Here is a 19,649-nt window from a genome sequence, read left to right on the forward strand (position 1 = left end):
GTGGTGGAGTCACCGTCCCTGGGGGTGTTTAAAGAAAGGTTGGATGTACACCAGGGACATGGTGTAGTGCATAATACTGGTGGTAGGGGGATGGTTAGACCAGATGATCTTGGAGGTCTTTTCCAACCTTAATGATTCTATGGTTTGACAAGAAAGAAGACAGATCCTGTAAGATAATAGCTTATTGGATTTTTGTCTACTAAACAGATAAAAGGACCAGCTTCATGGTATATGTTCCTAATATTTTATGTAACCTTGCATGTTCTACCATATTATTCATATTATTATTATAAAATTACTACAGTATCAAAGTCTTACGCATTGAAAGCAACACTTTCTACACATGAGCCAAGAATATTTACACATGAATTCCACTGCCTGTCATTGAAAAAAAAAAATATATCACCTCCTTTCATGAATTGTACTTCACTGGAAAATAAGCTAAAATTTGGGATCTGTTCAAAATACTACAATACCAGTCTTGAGCATGTCTACAATGTACTATTGTATGAAGAATCACAGAATCTTGCTGGAAAATAACATAGCTGTGGGAAATGTACATTACTCTGAAAATGTTACTGTTTTGAGCAACTGCTCTGAAAGTTAGGCCTTTATATATACATATATATATTATTTATTTTTTTTTTACTGATGCAGCCTTTTTTCCTTGATAGTTTTCCCTAATTACTGTAACCCAGTCTTGATAGAAATTAGTTTATAGTTAATTGAAAATAAGCAACAGTCCAGTCTATTTCACACTACTTTCACTTCCTTTTAGAATATACATCCCCTCAGAACAGCAAGTGCAATCTTTCCTTCTCTCACTTTTATGCTGTTTTCTGAACATGCATTAAATATGCTCTAAGTGGAACATAACATTATATTTTAAAGTTCAACGTTTCCCACTGAAGTCTATTACTTCTTTTAATAAAAGTATTCGTAAATATACGACAAACATCCAGGTTTTGCTAAACTTTATTCACATAAGAATTAAAAAAGATTAATTACATCAAGGACAAGTCACGTGAACAGTATGTAGATTTTTTCATCGTACTTTTCATCTTTTTTTTTTTTTTTTTGAGGAAGAGAAAAGTTCTCTCTATTCTTTTATCAGGAACTGAAGGCCAGGGTTGAAATAATCTGAGGCTCAATCAATAAATACAATAAAGGATTTACTGACAGACATCTGGGGAAAGGTAGCTTTACTGATATAACTGACGGGTAGATTTACTAGCTGTGCAGGATTACAATAAATTTGACTCCAGCTCAGGGCAAATCATGTTAAGAAATACTGCCATGTCAAAGAATTTCTCACAGATGTCCCTGTTGTATAATGGCATGTCACCCGAAAATGTTATATTCTCTAGTGACCTATTCCTCATCCAGATGATGAAAGAGTCTGATTAGTATTCCTTATTTAAAAGTGCCACAGCACTGAAAAATGTCTTGATCGTCTCACATCAGAAAACAGTAAGTACTGAATTCCAATTTTTTTTGAGGTTTAATATATTATTCTGGAATGTACTATATTACTTATGTAACACAATACTGTGCTTTCTGAAAAAGGCAGGGAAATACTTCTTTACTTGGGATCCTAAGATAAATAAGTAACCTCAGTATCTCTACAATCTGCTCAACTTCCCATCTCTGTACTGCAAAGTTGTTCTTGAATACTGCTAATACTGATTGCCTAAATGCAAATTTCGATAATCATCATACCTAAAAACTTCTAAGGAAAAAAATCAGCTGATATAAATCACTTAAATTGCAGTGAAAGCTATGGCTTTATTTCAGTTAATGCCAGGTGGAAGTTAATTCTCTGGTTTCTATCTAGAATATTAATAACCTGAAATGGCACTTCTGCAAAGCTTATGCATATATAATTTTATGTGAACTCTTCTTGAAGTTAATGGAAGTTCATTTGAATTTATCTACACAGGCACAAAGGTGTTTAGGGGACGAGTATCTAAGTCCAGAAATAATAATAATTATTGATGAATGAAAACAATAAGTCAGTACAGTAACAGTTTGTGGCTACTTTCATTGTTATTTATGAGTTTTCATGTTCATTTCTTAATAAAAACAATTAATTCTCCACTGTCTCTCTCTCTCAAGGTTTAATTATCTGTCATACTGACCATAATGGATACAGTCAGTAAAGGTTCTCCCTTGTGGTAAAACATATGTCCGTAACAAAATAAATATCTTTCTTCCAAGAATAATTTTTAAAGCAAAGAAGCACAATCAAAAAAAAGCAAAATGTTTCTAAAAGCTGCAAAAACATATATTAGAATCTTAAAGCAACTAGAATCCCAGTTGATTACTGGGAAGTAACTCAGACAAGCCTGAATTACTGTAAGGGCAGATGAACCACCACTGCCACAGAGTTCACAGGTTGTATAATCAAAAGATCAGATGCTTTTACAAATTTTGCCATTGAAGAGAAAGGACAGAACTGATCCTCCTTCATATCAGGTCTAAACCTTGTGTTCACAGAGTTCAAGAATTAATTCAGACACTATTCCTCTTCATTGAATACTAAGGAAATTAGATACATATTTCAAACAAGTGTTTAAGTGCTTCCCTGACTAGAAATGGACTGAAGAAAATGTTTATTCATTTTTCTGAAATGGGCCTGGCATGAAGTTAGCTCTGCAGAGCGACTCTCCGAGCTACGTGACTACTCAGCACAGCAAAGCACTTACTCATCCACACTTGCACACCTCCACTGGTCAGGCTCTACTAATGTTTATGCAACAGCAAGGGACAAGAAATGATAAACTCTAAATAATGACTTTATCTTCAGATTTCAGGAAGTAAAGTGATGTCCTCTACTACTACTACTACTGATATTCATATGTCAGTATAACAACCAATTTTTGACTATGGAAATTTCATTGTGAATTTAGTGGGGAAAATAATTTTGGTCAAGAACTGGTAAGAATGCCTCATTTTGCAATTCACCTACAATGTCCAGCAACTGCAGTTTACACATGACACGACTTCACAGAACACCTCAGAAGTTCTACAACACATGATATGAGGACCAAATCAAGCACTGAAGAAAAGAGAAGAGAATAAAAGCTTCTGCAAATCCCCAGTACACTGTCAGAGCCGCTGGTGAAATTAAATCACAACCTGGGTTGAAACTTACTTTAAAATTTATGTACGTATTTATCATTAATGCAAATTTGAATCACAAAATCTGCACTCGGCCTTGGGATTTTATTTCTGATTGAGAAAAACTGAAAAAATGCACTCTTTCAATTATGGTTCAGACACAGAGAAGAAATTCCATTGATTGTGACAGCCTGAAATAGTTAGCTATTACTTTGAGCTGGAAGGACAGTGGAACTCATGAAATTCCAGTGATATAAATCCTGTTCACATTTGAATCTGACATTGTAATTAACATTAAATTAATCATAAAAAAATGACTTTTCAGTTTGCTTTAAGCTTTGCTAAAGCCAGAGCTTGAATCACAATAAAAATCTATATAGATTTCAAATATACCTGTCTTAATAACGTGCTTTTATCATGTTTACCTTAAAAATGCTTTACTTCCTACATTTTCTTATCTAGTTAAAAACAAGGACCTTTGGTGTGGTCCAAACAAGATACTTTCTTTAAAGCACATGCTTATATTCTGATCACCATCCCATTTTTACAGAGTAGCAGATGAACAGCATAGAATTGGTATAAGATGTGTTTTTCTTGTTTTCATACCAGTAGTCTCTTAATTGGAAGTATATGAAATGTTACAAAGAAAAAAAATAGTAAAACAAGAAGCCCTGTGCAGGGCTTCATCCAAGATATTTCTTATATTCCACACTATCTCCTCCTCTCAAAACTGGCAAAACAACACACTCTGCCACTACCTTAAATTTGCCTTACAGACTGCTCCAATTACCTTCTGAAGTCTTTGTGTTAGTTTACCCTCCCACTGTTGATAATTTCGTATGAACATGATCCCCACCTGAATCCTTGTTGTTTCAAAACAGTCTGGCTTCTTCTCGAATCTCTTAAAAAAATCTGTTTCTTACACAAATATCTCAAATGTCTGGAAAATGGTTGCCTGTAGTTTAGTTTTATATTTTTCTCTTTGATGACATTAACTAATATTCATGCTATTTTAATCATATTTACATTTGAAGACATGAGTTTAAGTACTGATCAGGATTATTATTTTTCCTGAATGCTAGATTTTCCACTACAAAGCTTAAGGTGCTATTCTAGTAAATGAATTTTAATAAATGGAAATGTATTTTAGATCAACATAGTCAAGTGTAATGGGGAAAAAATGCTCTCATGAATTATATATTTTTTGTGAAAGACAAATGTGGAGATACATGTTGCATGTTTGTGTATGTGGCTGGGTATGAAGAAGAAATCACAAGTTAGATTCCTTCTGATTAAGCCATTTTTCTATCTGACAACTGTCAAAGCCATCCCAGAAACCCATGAATATTAAAGTGTTGTTCACTGGCACATTTGGCATTTTGAAGCTGGGCAAATAGAAGTCATGAAATATGAAAGGAGTGCCCCATGTCATTTTGTAGAAAATGTTGCCATTAAGATGATGTATGGGAAAACTCACACCTTCATCTTCTGGGAGTACTATACTATATTTTCTGTATTACTTTGCTTCAAAAGCATTACTAGTGGTTGACATTCTTCCTTCTTTGGCTGAAAGATCTTTATGAAACATATTATAGTCAAGATTTTAAATGCCTGTTAATATTGATATATATACTTATCTAAAACAAGTGGATATTTTTACTTATAATGAAATTCTCTGCTGAGAGAGCATTCTAATGCAGTTGTTCTTCATATCTACTCATAGCCAAAGTCATTTGGTTTGTTGTAAAAAATCCTACATTTTCCTTACGGTTAAAATCTGTCACAGAATACAAGAATAGGAGGGGATGTTTTTAGTTTAATCTATTGAATTTCAGATTCAACTTTGTCTATGTTTCAATTCTCCCTTTCATGATGGGCAAAATTATCAGAAAATACAAATTCTCATAACACAACATACTTACTGTTCTTCAACTGGCAAAGTCTTTCAGGAATGCAACACTTTTCCTGAGATTTTAAGAATACACAAACCATAAGAACTGACCTTGCCTGGATTATGCAACTAAACCTGTCACCCATTCCATAACGTGAGTTAAACACAATAATAGGAACTTTAATGCAAGCAATTTGCTAACAAACTGGATGTCTACTTTATCATTCACGCATTTACTATATCTTAAATCTACCAGGATTCTTCGGATTTACATTTAAATGCATTAAATGCATGTGCCTGGCCCTGAGAGCAACAGAACCCTACTCTATGGGGCCCGCTGTCCATGGCCAGGCTGGCCTCACAGTTTACATATTCTAGATTTACTTACTTAAACCTAAAACACTAACAAAGGCTGCCATTATTCCCAGGACTAAGGTGTGACTTGATAGCAATTTACAACTATGTAAAGCAGAATGTAAAGCAGAATCTTTGATGAACACGTCAACAAGAAATGGCCTTTAACTACAGCAAGAAACATGGTTAGGTCATGAGAAAAAATATTCTGATGAAGCTCTGGAGTCTGTTGCAAACTTAGTGTACTTCTGTGTAATTATACTCCTTATGTACTTAGGAGAAGGGGATCCTAAGATAATACTGTGCAAGAAACTAATGTTCACTAATGTTCCTCTGTTTTTTAGCCCTCATAAAAACAGCACTCTGATTTTTCATCCAACTTTTTACACTGTCCTCAATAAGTAATAGGATTCACAGGAAGCCTGGAACAATACCAAAAGCTAAAATATAGAAAAACTGTCGAAATTCAACTTAAAATACTATTGATTTAAAATAAAATCACTGTTATCTCCTTTTTGTGTCAGTATTGCAATGCTTCATTTCAGGCCTCTTGAGGTCCAAATAAATTCATGCTCCTGATTTTTCTTCTCAGAGGAGGATATGAAGTAATTTAAATCATGTTTATCCATAAGAGGATTTAGCAGCTTATCTGGCCAATGCTTCATTGGTTTTTCAGATAAAGAAAAATCTACAAGTTATTATGTCCAATGTAAATATCTGTTTACAGCATCTTACATATAAATTACCACTTTGAAAAGAAAGGAAATAAAGATTTCAAGTTGTTGGGTCAGGGGGATCTGCTTTTCATGTTATACTTTACAAGCATCATTCCAGAGAATGAGCTTCAATTTCATACTGCGTGAAAAGAAACTTCCTAAGCCAGCCAAATATTGGGAGTGAAGATATTTTTACAAAGGAAACTGAACTTCTGTAAGCCACTGCACATAATGAAGTCTTCAAAATCAAGCTCTATCCTACCGCAGCAAAAGCAAAGAACCTGGTAAAGCACAGTGCTGCTGTATTGCTGAGTACTACTAGTTCTATAGTGTTCTTTGTCAGCGTTACTTCCAAACATGAGATGTGTTCTCACTTGAAGTCTGCATGTTGACCTGAGCAGCAAGTTTCAGATGACTGAATAAAGTTGTGAAAGAAAATTTCTTTAAACTTCATTTGCCAAATGCGACCTTGGCCCCATCTTTCTCTGCAATGTCAAATGCTTGGTGCATCTTTGTACACACATCACCTGTGAGCAATTATGCAACTGATTTTGTCTAGCAGATACAATAAGTTTTAAAAAGTTCTGATTCGAAATTCAAAAAAGTGCCTTATAAATATGTTCTGGGGAACATCTGCATACATAACCTCATAACAGCATTGACTAACTATAATACTATCTAATTATGGCATGTAACCAACCAATAAAGAAGATGAGATATATAAATATCCAGAAAAAAGGGTTTTGTTTTTTTTTTTTTGAAATTAAAATAGTGTCAGTTGCAGGCCATCTGAGCACATTCAATGGATGCACAAAGGACTGATGTAGCTAGAACTTGCATTCATTTACGTCTGGACTCCCCAAACTCAAATAAACAGAAACACAGGGTATCATCCATGGTGATGGCTTCCTGCATTTCTCTAGGCTTACTTGTACGAATCAACTTGTACCTGTGGTACCACCCTGTTCTGGAGCTCTCTAAAGGAATTGGCCTTCCCTTTGCCCCACAACACACTTGTACAGAGCCTAACTCTGAAGCACCTGAGTCTGAATAAGCCAATAATCATCTTCAGACATATATGAAACAAGCCAGCATTTCATAGGAAGCCCTGTTAGTCAATCCCATATAGCAGTGCTCCATTGTGAATGGCCCTGGCCATGCAACTCCATCGTGAGCAGTTTAAAATGCTCATAGCTGCCTTACCTTGGAAAATCCTATCCACCTGCTCAGTGACTTGTGCATGTCTTATTCAGGGGCCACATTAACCTGCCTCAGAAGTTCTTCAATATCCATGTTTATCCATCATTTAAATGATAAATTTAACAGATAAATTAAAACTTATTATGACTGCTGATTATACAGGATTTTTCCCCTTCTGGGTTCAACTAATTAAACCCATCAGAAAAAAAATAATGAGCCTTTTTTGGAGAGCAATATTACTATTCTTTTTTTTTTTTTTTTTAAATACTTTCAGTATTGTCATTTCAGCCTGAAACTCCATGCTCCTGGCATGTCTGTGAGCTATAAATCAATACATCATTTCATCAGTGAGGATTTAATTAAGATAAACAGGCAGCATTCATTTCTTTATCTAACAAATAGCTGCAGGAGTTTGTGATGTCATTCTGCACACTTCCAAAAATACAGAGAAATACAAGAATAGAGAGCTCAAACATACAGGGAGATTTCAGCTGACATAGCTTGCATTCATTGGAATAAAAGACTCTGAAGATACCTTTGTGAATAAAGACACAAACATTTAGCAGTTGGCTTATAAAATCCTTATTTCTTAAACAGTACATTGACTTTAAGCTGACATATACTAAAAGCAAGAAGTTATAGGCCTACTGTAAACGCAGACAGGAAAAACAACCCTTTTTCTGTAGTCTGTACAAAATGACTCCTGCCCTTTTGGCTTGATAAAATGATCTGCAATAAATACTTCTCATGTTCCTATATCTTTAATAATTCACTTTGAAAAGCCAACAATAGCTGTAGGCACAGTCTATTATGATTAATGGCAGAAGCAATGGCCTTTGTGTAGCCATGTTCTACTGGTTCTAGAAATTTTCAAGGTCACAATTTCATCCAGAAAAGTTCTACTTAAATAAATATTCTTTACACATGACCAGATTTTCATGCAGAGTAACTTACATGTAGCATGGTACAAAAAGCATATCATGAAGATTCAGACTAATCAAATTCACATGCATCTCTAGGAAAACTGCAGTGGAAAGGGAAACTTCTTGTCACTCCTCTTTCATTCCACGTTGAAAGTAAAAACTACCACTCAGTTAACTTTGCCACTGTTTGGCAACACTAATGATATCAACATAAGGCTGAAGCAGGATAAACTGTCTCTTGTATGGCCTGTTAAGGAAATGAAACGCCAAAAAAAATCATGCTGTGAAACTTCAGGTGCCATTATAAAGAAATCCTTGTTTTCTGGGCTGCCTTTACACATAGCTGTAGCAGCGAAGAACAACAGCTTATGATGCAAAAGTTTTGCTCTTGGCCTTTATCATACCTGTGAGATTTATCACTGATAAATTGCCATCACTTACATACTGAAATATTCATCATGCAGTGTGAAAGATAATTATCAGCAAACTTTCCACTATAAATATAGGTTCCTGTTGCTTTATGTTCCTATATCATTCTTAATAGTCATTACCATGCATTAAAACAATTTACTACACTTAACAAGATGTCTACACTATCTTAAAGAGGACAATAAAATTTCATACAATATTATATCTGTCACAGAAAATATATGCTAAAATACTTTAAAAAACACATTTACAGCTGTGGTAAAAGGAATCCAAAGTACAGTAAAAGACCATGTAACAAACAAAAAGCCTTTTTTCATATGATAATAAGATGATGGAGAACAATATGAATATGCATAAATGGCTACTTTCAAGCTCAAAACAAAAGGAGCTTTATGCAGACTCCATTAGAAGTGAAAGAAAAAGTTACTGAGGAAATGACATAGAAATATTCGTTACTAACATTTTAATTATTCTTATTAACAATACAACAGTATCAATATGTTCTTCTGAAACCCCTGGCTCCTAGAATCACCTAGTTTTGTGAAAACCCTGCTTTTCACTTAGGTACATAAATCTATAGTTTCTTGAAGAAGAAAAAAAAACACACAAAATTGTGAGCCATGTGAAGCTAAGACTTGGAAAACCTTGTATTTGGATAAGGTTTAAGAGAGACTGCATTCCTTTCAGGAGAAAGGAGGAATATTATACTCAGAGTCACATATACCAAAATTACGAACAGTAAATAATCATGGAAATTTAAAGAAGCTGCAAACAGGGTATTTACAACTGCTCTTAGGATTACTAAACTTGTTCAGGAAGAAAATATATCAAATTTTACAACTTTTTGAGCAGGAGTACACAAACTGCCTCAGACTAGGAGTAAATGGGGCAAGGAAATGGGGCTGAGATAGGACCGCGTGTCATAGTGTAAATACTACACGAGATGGTACTGATGGAGGAACAGTATTTATCTACCCAAATAAATCTTTGTCTATTTAATTTATGGTAACTAAAGAAACATACATAACATCTGCTTGAAAAAAAAATAATAGGACATCAGCAAAAATTTTTTTTCAGATGTATGCTCAACATACATCAAGAGGAAATTTTTTTCTTCCAATGATGAAAATAAATGATTGCTATATTTTCCTTGCAACACTGTTTTGGGTCTAAATGATAAAGGACCTAGTCAAGCTCATTTATCATCAAAAGAACTGATAGTAAATTGCAGTCTTTAGTCATATTGGTGTCACTGCCAGGAGAGCCTATCCTGATTTCAATTTTTTGTGGAATTCAGTATGCAAGAATTAACATAAAACTAACAGGAAAAAAAAAGGAAAACATAAAAAATAGTGCCTGTAAAAAGATATTTAGGACCAATAAATAAATAAACACAAAACTACCATTATAAAAATCATATACAACACTTTAAAAAGGCATTTTTAGTCCAATCTAACACAGACAGATGTTTGTTTCTGCAACTTAAGGTTTATACAGAAAAAATAAAAATAAACAGAAACCTCCCCAACCCCATATCAATCATCTAGGTAGGATAGAATTAGTTTAAAAAATCAGAAAAAAAATGATTTGGTACTCTTACAGTAAGTCTAGCTTTTAACTTAAAATTTCAGTCAAGATGTAAATGAGGAATCACAAAATCATCATATTTATAGGAAAAAGAAAAAAAAATGAAGCAGTATAAATAAACTCCAGTTATCAGAACCAAGCCTGGCTCATGACCTGGTCTATTAAATCATGCAGTACACCATTTTGGATTAGTGCAGAAAATTGCAAGATGCAGTCTTTTAGTTGAGTGTTATAAAATGAATTGTGGAGTTGCATATAATGACAGGGTGCAATATAAAGGTCTTCACATGAAATAAAAATGGACATATAACGGCTGACTCTGATTGCTTAAGAGAAACAAGATGTTTGAAAGCGTTCAACGGTGAGCGTATCCAGAAGACATACTGATAAACAAGTGGATGTAAAATGTTCCACCTGACATGACAACTAATTAAATCACATTTGAAGTATATTTTAGTACATTAAAACTACATATACTACGTGTTAGGACATCAAGTTGTAAAGTCAACTCACTTTAAGTACTGAATCTGCCATGGCACAGGTACCTTATGTGCTCTGCATTAAATCTACTCAATGCACTATGTATATACAGTCACTATTTATAAATCAGCTCTTCACATAAATTACACACTTCTATTGATTTCTGTAAAAAAAAAATATTTCTATATAATAGTTAGCTCTTTGGCTATATAATCATCAGATGTCTATTGTATTTTATATACAAATGCAAGGTAAGAATAGAGCTCTGGATTTTAAGCTTGCTTTCAAGCATTGAAGGATGAAGATTCCCAGTCCCCAAAGTCTCATTCAGTAATACTTTAATTTGTTCACCGTAAATATTTAATGTGACCTTCAATACTTCAGTTGCTAAGATATTACATTATGTATCTTTCTGCTTTTTAAGTCTAAACTAAAAAGTCAGTTTAATGAATAACTTTCATATAACAAAACACTAACACTTTCCTCAAATTATTCAATTTCTAGCATAAGTCCTCACAGATACCAGTTGGTGCTTTTAGAGCTTTGTGAAATAGTTCAAGCTAGATTTGCAATGGAAATCTGAAAAAAAATAAAAATAAAAATCAGTGGTTCCTTGTGGCAGGAAAGGGAGTTATAAAACTGACGTTGTGCCAAGCTGTGTTCTATCTACAGAGTTCCTCTGAATACAGGAGCTGTGTACAAATACTGCATACTTCTGCTACCTTCAGCAGATAGAAAGACGGTGCGCTAAACTTGAAAATTTATTTGTACCACTGATTTGCCCTGCTTCATGTAGCCCAATGTCCTACTGGTGACTACTGCCAAAAGCAATACTGAATTCACTGGTATTAAAGGACACTTAGAGATGATCCCAATCCCAAGTTTACCAAATGTTCTTTTCCCTACCCCATATACAAATGTTGATAGGCAGGGCCCTGGGAACATTTAAGAGTATTTCAACATATGCACATGAAGGAAGATAGCCTGTATTTTACTGAAAGGAAATGCATATCAATTGCTCAAAGCTCTGTAAGACATTTCCTAGCAGCAAATACCCACGTTAACTACCTGCTGTTAGCCTGGATGCCCCATTTCTGCTGGATGTTTGTGCTTGTCGTAGTGCCAAGTGATACTTAGTAAATTATTAAGATCAAATTCCTCTTTTCACATCCATGACAACTGGTAATAATGCTGATAGTACTCTGTTATCAGATTCTTGTTCTTCAAAACAACACAAAATACAAGTGCATCATTACAGATGATCTTTGTGTGCACGCCAGGGCAGGTAAACACATCCCTCCCATCAGGTGCCCCACTGCCATACCTGTGCCAGCAGGGAGACAGCACTGCTGATATACTGTCTTTTTTTATATTCTGTATTTTTCTCCTTCACTTTGTTTACTCAGCATTGAAGGAATATGGAAGTTTCAATGTTTCTTTATACATTTTTTTTTTTAATTTTCTTTAACTTCAATAGCAGAAATTATTGAGAGATGGAAGTGCAAAAGGAAGTTTTTACAAACCTCTAATGAAATTTAAAATATATATATTTGATTGAAAATTAAACACTAATCAAGCAAAACCACAGTAGATGACTAATGTACACTGATTCGAGAGTACAATAGTCTAACAAAAAGTCAATCAATTTGCATTTAAGAAAAAACATTTCTAGATGACTGAGCTGAGCATTAACAGTGTCTTGCCAAGCCAAAATCTCCATTCGTAAAAAGAGAAGTTCCCATAGATAAGAGAGAGAATTCAGTCAAGGACTGAGATGTCTCTTGTATATCAGGAAAGAAGGTGACAAACTAGAGCAGCAAAGACATTTGGAAAAGGATCAACAAAAACAGTAACTGACTTCCAGTATGCTTTCTTATCAGAGGAAAGTGAAATAAATAGAACAACAAGAACTGTAGGCAACTAGATTTAAACTAAACTAAACTAAAACTAAAGAGTTAAAAAAAAAAAAACAACACTCAAAAACAGCTCAAAATTTGAGGAACAGCACATAAAAATAGCCTGAGTGTGCCCTTCTGCCAGAAAACACCTCTAAATTACAGCATATTTAGAAAAATCTCTTTCATAATTTAAAAGGAACACCGCTGTTCTTATCTAATGGAATATGCAGTTGCTAAGATAATTTGATAATCTATATTTAAAACACCTAGAATAAAGGTTTCACTAGGTCAATGTTTCATTGGCATTTTAATTAAATAATTGGTCTGAATTCTAAACTGGGAAGTGAAATGATGATCTTATTTAAACAGAATAACTGAGGTCATCAAATGACTTTTAATTAAATTGTTAATTGATTTTTCTTTAATTCTTTAGGATGATTGATGGCAGCACACTTAGCTGCTGAGTTTGTTAATTACCATCATGACTCAATTCTGTGCAGTGCACTTTGGTAGGGCTGGTCTAGTATCTCCCTATTAAAAAAAAAGATTTCATAGTTTCACTACACCATCTCACACTACCATCACATGCTTCATGATGAAGTTCACTTCAAAAAAATTAGAAGGTAGATCGATCACTTCCATTGGATGTAGTTTACAGATTAATCTGATAATAAATTAGCAGTCCAATCATATTTTCTAGCAAATCTTCTTCCAATTGGCTTAACAGCCTTTCGTACGATTATCAAAGACAATGTTCATTTCATTTCTGGAAATTATGCAAGACAAGCTACCTTAAACTTCCTTTAACAGTTGGTATAGAGATGGCAATTTTTTGGCATGCTCTCGAGCTTCATTTACAGAGTTCTGTAATCTCCTGACAACAGACCTTCTGTGATTATGCACAGAATAAAGACCTGGAAAAATGAAAGCTTGGTTTCATGCATAAATACTGCTATCTGTCCTTAGTTTGTTGACAGCATAATTCCCATTACCACCAGCAGTGCAACTGTTTCACCTTCTGTGAACATAAGCTCTGGATTTAATTGTTTTTACTTTGGGCTAAGATAAGCAATTATTACAGCTCCTAACACTTAAAAAAAATAAAAATAAAAATATCAAGGATTCATCTCTCTCTCTCTTTTTTTTTTTTTTAATTCTACATTCATGAGAATATCATTAGCAAGACCGGAGCTTCCATGAAGCTTTTGTAAATGCTCATCGAAACAATTTACCAGCATAAATGTGAGTCTCACATTTATAAAGTAAATTAAAACAAAAACAAATGACTAGTCCAAGATTTACTGAAGCAGCTGACTCAGCAAATCTCAGTAAAAAGAACATTGTTTCCCCATTTCATCTCATCAAGGATGGTAGAGCATCACAGTTCATATTTTTGAGCAGTATTGATAGAAGTATTTGCAAAGAGTGCGTAGAGAACAGCACATCTAGACTATTAGCTTACTGGTAATATGTTTTACCACTGTACACTCAAGAACCTAATAAAATGACAGAACGCCTATTATTAGTTTACTTCTAATTAATATGTCAGGGATAAATCTTTGCCTTCCTCATCATGCAGAAAACAGTATGTTTTCAGAAGAAATGCATCTGATAGCCAGTTTGCAAAAATAAACTAATTTTGAGATAAATTTAGATCTAAAAATATACTATGGTGAATCATACTATGCACAATCTTTCTGCAGAATTAATTTTGACTGTGACTACTTTATTAATGATTTCATTGCTGTTTTTTACTGAAATGAAGAAAGTTTCCTTTCTCTTATCAAGTGATTATTAACACTACAACGAAGTCCAGAGATTTACCTAAGTCCCCATTTGTTCACAACTAGAAGGCAGAGTTAAGAGTAGAAAAGACTATATCTTGATGACCTATTAAATTTTTTCAGTTTATTCATAATGTTTGAGTACTTGGATGGTTAGCACCTGTCCCTACTGTGGACTTAATCTCACATTAACTAAACCAAATGAGGTGTTTGAACAGGATGGAGTTTTAAATGAGGCATTCCATCTATAGCACACAATTTTAGGTTTCTTGTAATAAGTAGAAATACTTTTTGTTCCAGAATATCTAGGAAACTTGGAAATTGGGAATAGATGAAAAAGAAATGTTCTGGAAAGCAAGACGAAGAGTAGAGCACAGAGACCTTTCAAAATTTTATGTGAGAAGAAAAACAGTTTATTATAGGTCTAAGGAATGAGAGAAAAATAGTGGAAGGAGATTTAGCTTGGCAAGCCATTGACTGGATTTTAAATTGTGATTTTATGGATTTTTTTTTTCCTTCCAGTTTCACACAGATAGTTTATCAGTCTTCAACTATGCCTGTTTACAAAAGAGACGGCCATTTTTCTCCTAGATAGCACACTATAAGAGCTGTAAAAAGCCAGCCTTTATCAGGATGCCTTCAGACATAAGTTTCATGCTTGTGTTAGTGAACTAGACCCTCTTTCATGATTTTTGACATCAGTACTTCGCTAACAGAGGAAATAATTTAAGACATCCAGTTTGTTCTCCTTTAACGACTTGCAGGTTTACTTCACAATGTTCTCCCTTATCCTCATATAGCAGCAAGGACAGCAGGACAGACTCCAAGGACAAGGACATCAAGGACACACTCCCACACTCCTCCCTCCATGCCCTTTCCTTTTTAGCTCTTTCTCTTTTGGGACACCAAAGGTCAGGATCACGGAGGTTAACATGGAGAGAATGGCAGCTGTGGCACTAGCAATATGGAGAATAAAATGTATTTACTTGTAATACATATACCTGTTTTTGTTGTTTTGCTTTCCTACTTAAACTTATAAAAAGGTCAAGTCAATGGAAACAGTATCACAGCTTAAAGGAAGAGGTCAAGAAATCATATAGGGCTCCTAGAAACAAGGCAAGTACTATATAGGGTTTGGCACAGAAACACCACAATCCTTCAGGGATTTTTTTTCCCCCAGTTCTTTTTTTCCTCCATTTCTGCAGTCCTTCCCTCCCCTCTGCCCCCCCCCCCCTTCCCCCCCATCTTTCCTTTCCCCTCTATTTGCCTTTCTGTTACCCTAGCACTTATACAAAATTCTGACATTTACCACCCAAGGAGACTTTTAGCTAGAAACTGCAAATTGCAGGGTTTTTTTCTTTTCCCCTGTTAGCATTCGTTCTAAGCCAGAGGCAGCAATTAACCCTTACAAGCTGTTTTACAGCACAGGCCACATCTTCCTGTTTTATATCATGTTGTCAGATCTCAACAAATTATCTTAATAGCCACACATACCATCATTGCAGCGTGCAACTCTGACACACACCAAGTTTTTACCCTACAAGTGCAAAATATGACTCCAGATATTCTCACTGCTATTTATACAAGCGTACTTAATCTCAAAGGCTAAAATTGGACAGATGGAATTAAGAGACAAAAATCCTTATACTTTCATAAAAATCAAAAGGACATAGAAAATTATGAAGATCAACCGCAGGTAAAAATTGAGGACAGTAATGTCTGGGAATGATACAAATGAATTAGTCGTCTTTGCTTACAGAATTAAATCTACAAGGTGGTGTCACATGCCAGGATCTGATCCCTATGTTCTCTTAATTGGTCTTTCCTAATGTCATGCAATCAAGAATTTATATGTGGGGTTTGTGAGATGATCATTATCTAACATCAGTAAATGTATTCCATATGAAAAAGTCGTATTTCTAAATTTTGTTGTCAAGACTATATAGTGATTTCTGTTAATAAAACACTGTCCTTGAAGAACTGTTCTTGGGTCAAAGTAATTGCAAAATCAAATTACATCTATTTTTGCCAAAAGAAGGAAAAGGAAAAATAATAAGAAACTCCTCTTGTTAAATACTCCTTGCACACCATCTACAGTTATGTTAATGGACCCTGTACTTTGGTCATCTGTTCAAATTAAAGAAACTGCCGTCACAGTAAGAAATCTGCATACATTGTCAATTGTTCTAGTTCATTACCTGTTAGCAAATGTGAAAAGCCAAAGCCAATTCTGACATCTCTGTATAATGAATTCATTACAATGAATTTAGATTTTAGAGAAAAAGCAAAGGACAATAAAAAGAAACAATGTAGGTAATGCTTATATTAATAACATTTGTTGAAAGCATAGTGGCAGGAATAAATTATCTAAAATACATTTCAGTCTTTCCTTGAAGTCTCAAGCTTTAGTAGTTTATTACATAACTTGTTGTTGCAATTTTAAGACATGAGGATTAAATCATGAAATATGTGCTTATCATCAAACCAACAGCCATGAAGCTTTCCACTTAACAGATTATACTAATACAGAACTTCTGATTTGTCTGGATTTCAGGAAGTAACTGTGTTACTTGAGCATCACCACTACAGTATGAAAATGTTCTTTTTATATAAAGTATTACACAGAAAAATAAAGCGTTCAAATTAGTTTATATTTAAGGATAATTTATAGTGTAAGACTGGATTAAGTGTTTTTTGTTGTTGATGTTTGCTTGTTGTTATTATTTTTTCTCCAGATGGAAAGATTTTAAAATATACAGCTTTTAAAAAATAATATAATGTCCAAGATAATCTCTTTTTTATCTTGGCAAGCAGTCAGAAAATAAAGTTATGTTTGCCTGTTTTACAGATGTACTATGTATTTGCTTGTTCTATCAAGGCTGCTTGGTTGGCCCTATGTAAATACATACATACATACAAGCCATAATAAAGATCTACTAAGGATCACCAAACAAAGTAGTATAAGTGAGAGCTTCTTTTTAAATGATTTAACAGAAGCAGACCAAATGCCAGACAGTGTGAATGGGAAGCTTCAGTTACCCAGACATGCATTTGATAAGAGACACAGCTGAAAACAGCTGTCCAACAACTTCTTGGGATGTGTTGGTAACAGCCTTTAAGAAATTAGGTGAAGAAACAATTACAAACTTCTATGTACAGACTGGAGGAAACATACCTGAAAACTCCTTGTGAATGATTCCTCATCAAATAAGAGACCATGTTACTTAGTACTTCCGTTTAAGACTCACTAAATTTGCAGCCAATGTCCAGTAGGACTGCTTTGCAATCCTACAGAAAAATACAAAATATTTTTAAACAAAGCATGAAAATGAATTTTTTTGGGATAATAGATCAGTAAGGAAAGCACATTATTTGGGGAGAATCCACTCTTCAACAGGATGGGAGAAGGACTACCTTGGCAATAGTAAGCAGCCTTCTATGCTACTTTGTAGACAACATAGACCAACATTTCTTCTTCAGAGCCAAGAGTTCCTGAACTGATGTGCCACCTGGTACAAAGTATTAAAACCAACTTATCCTTGCTGCTTCCAACAGGGGCCACCTTACAGAATATCTTTGCCTGGACCATCCTGAGACTCCCTGCACTGACTCCATGCTGATGTGAAGCATGCACCACTGCAGTGACACTCCTCCTCTTCAAAGGCCACCTGCACAGGCATCTATTTTGGTTTTCTAGTGAGACCAGCTCCACACCACAGTATCAACATGCCTTTCCCCAAAGGGGCTGCTCACCTCCCCCCAGGCACTCTCTCTTCCTCCTCCTACTTCCAAAGGGCAATGTGGGCAGCTGGACAAACCCAAACCAAACCCTGCCACAGTCAATGGAGCACTGGCCATATGCACCAGCATGACAACTGCACCTACCCTAATTAAATATTTAATTTTAGCTCAACTCTTGACGCCATACTCAAAGTCAAATATAGCCTAAATGAATATATCAGTATTATATTCCTGTACACGATGCATGTATCTTCACAAGAACAGAGGAAAGACCTCTGCACATCTGCAGAGCCTGTTACCTACAGAAGTAAGGAAAAATCAAATTTCACAAGTCAAAGATTTAGAGAATGCCCTGACAGCTTTCTGGCTTTTGTTTTTGTTTTGTTTTGCTTTCCCCTTCATTTTCCATCTGCCCTGGGGTAGATTTTAAAACTCTTCTGACTAAACTTGTGGTCTAGGTCATTGAGCTTCAATTTGTGTTTATTGCACTGATGATTGCAAACGTTCTCTACTTTAGGAATGGAAATGACAGTCTGCTAACGAAATAAACTAAAAAGTGAATGCTAGAAGAAAATAACACCCTTTTCAAGCAAAGCAAGCAAAAAAATGAATGCATATTTTTCTGCTTTCTACAGCTCCATGGAACAGAAATTTAATCAGGTGATAAAAGGTTAACAAAATCCCTACAGGAAATCTGCAGTCACTGACTAATTGATTTTCACTTTTGGTTAACTGTATCATTTATATATGTTTTTACCCCATGGTAAAGCCAAAATGATGATGCTGTTCTTATCATTACAGTTGATCAATCTTCCCTGTTTCTGAGGGGGAATCCTGTATGACTTCTGCTTTCGGCACATCCATCAGGCAGACAAAACAAAAGGTAAGCCTAGCAAACACTGCTTGCTCATGGATGCATTAATCTTAATAAGTGACTGTATATAATTAGGAACTAGATGTACAAACAGACAAAAAGCAATAAGTAACCCTAAACCAGAAATGCAATAAGAAACTCAGAGCACAATTAGGTTTAACTTAGCTTAGTTCCTTTGCTGGTAGTCCTCTGTAGCAGCACTTAAACTGAAATAATGTTTCAGCTTTATATCACCTTGCTTTGGGTTGCAACTACTGTGAAATTAGCTCAGGACTTCACAGGCTCCAGTGCCAGTGACTCTTCTCATTCACAAATCCATCTCTGGGCTTTCAAGGTCCATCTACCACCACCATGCTAACAGCTGAAATGTCAGCCTGGGAATCGCCCTGACTATACCAGGTTCCCTCTCACCCTTCCTTTCCCACACCCTTGAAGACGAAATGATTAATTGTGCTCTGACCCTGAGCTCTACAGGGCCTCTGCTGTGCTTGCTGCTATCCTGTCCTCCACTGCCACTGCATTTAATGCAGTTCCTGAGGGTGAAACATCTTATTTGCTACCACCTCCAGAATAGGAGGACTGACGCCTAAACAACCCTGAAAACTTACCTTTCTATACAAGGCAGCATATGACGAAAAAGCAAAATTGATCA

General features: G+C 35.0%; 1 protein-coding gene across 11 annotated transcripts in view; it reads right to left on the minus strand.

Moving 5' to 3' along the window:
• Positions 1-19,649, minus strand: part of GALNTL6 (polypeptide N-acetylgalactosaminyltransferase like 6) — a 517,959-nt gene that overhangs the window by 375,553 nt on the left and 122,757 nt on the right. For 2 of the 11 annotated variants that reach the window (XM_083835053.1, XM_083835054.1), the window contains one exon: positions 17,558-17,670. The exons of the other annotated variants lie outside the window; for them this stretch is intronic. The gene's annotated coding sequence lies outside the window, so the exon portion shown is untranslated. The remainder of the gene's footprint in view (positions 1-17,557; positions 17,671-19,649) is intronic. 11 annotated transcript variants of the gene reach the window in all.

The sequence above is a fragment of the Anser anser genome, assembly GCF_964211835.1.
Source record: "Anser anser genome assembly, chromosome: 4".
In the NCBI taxonomy this organism is placed as follows: Eukaryota; Metazoa; Chordata; class Aves; order Anseriformes; family Anatidae; genus Anser; species Anser anser.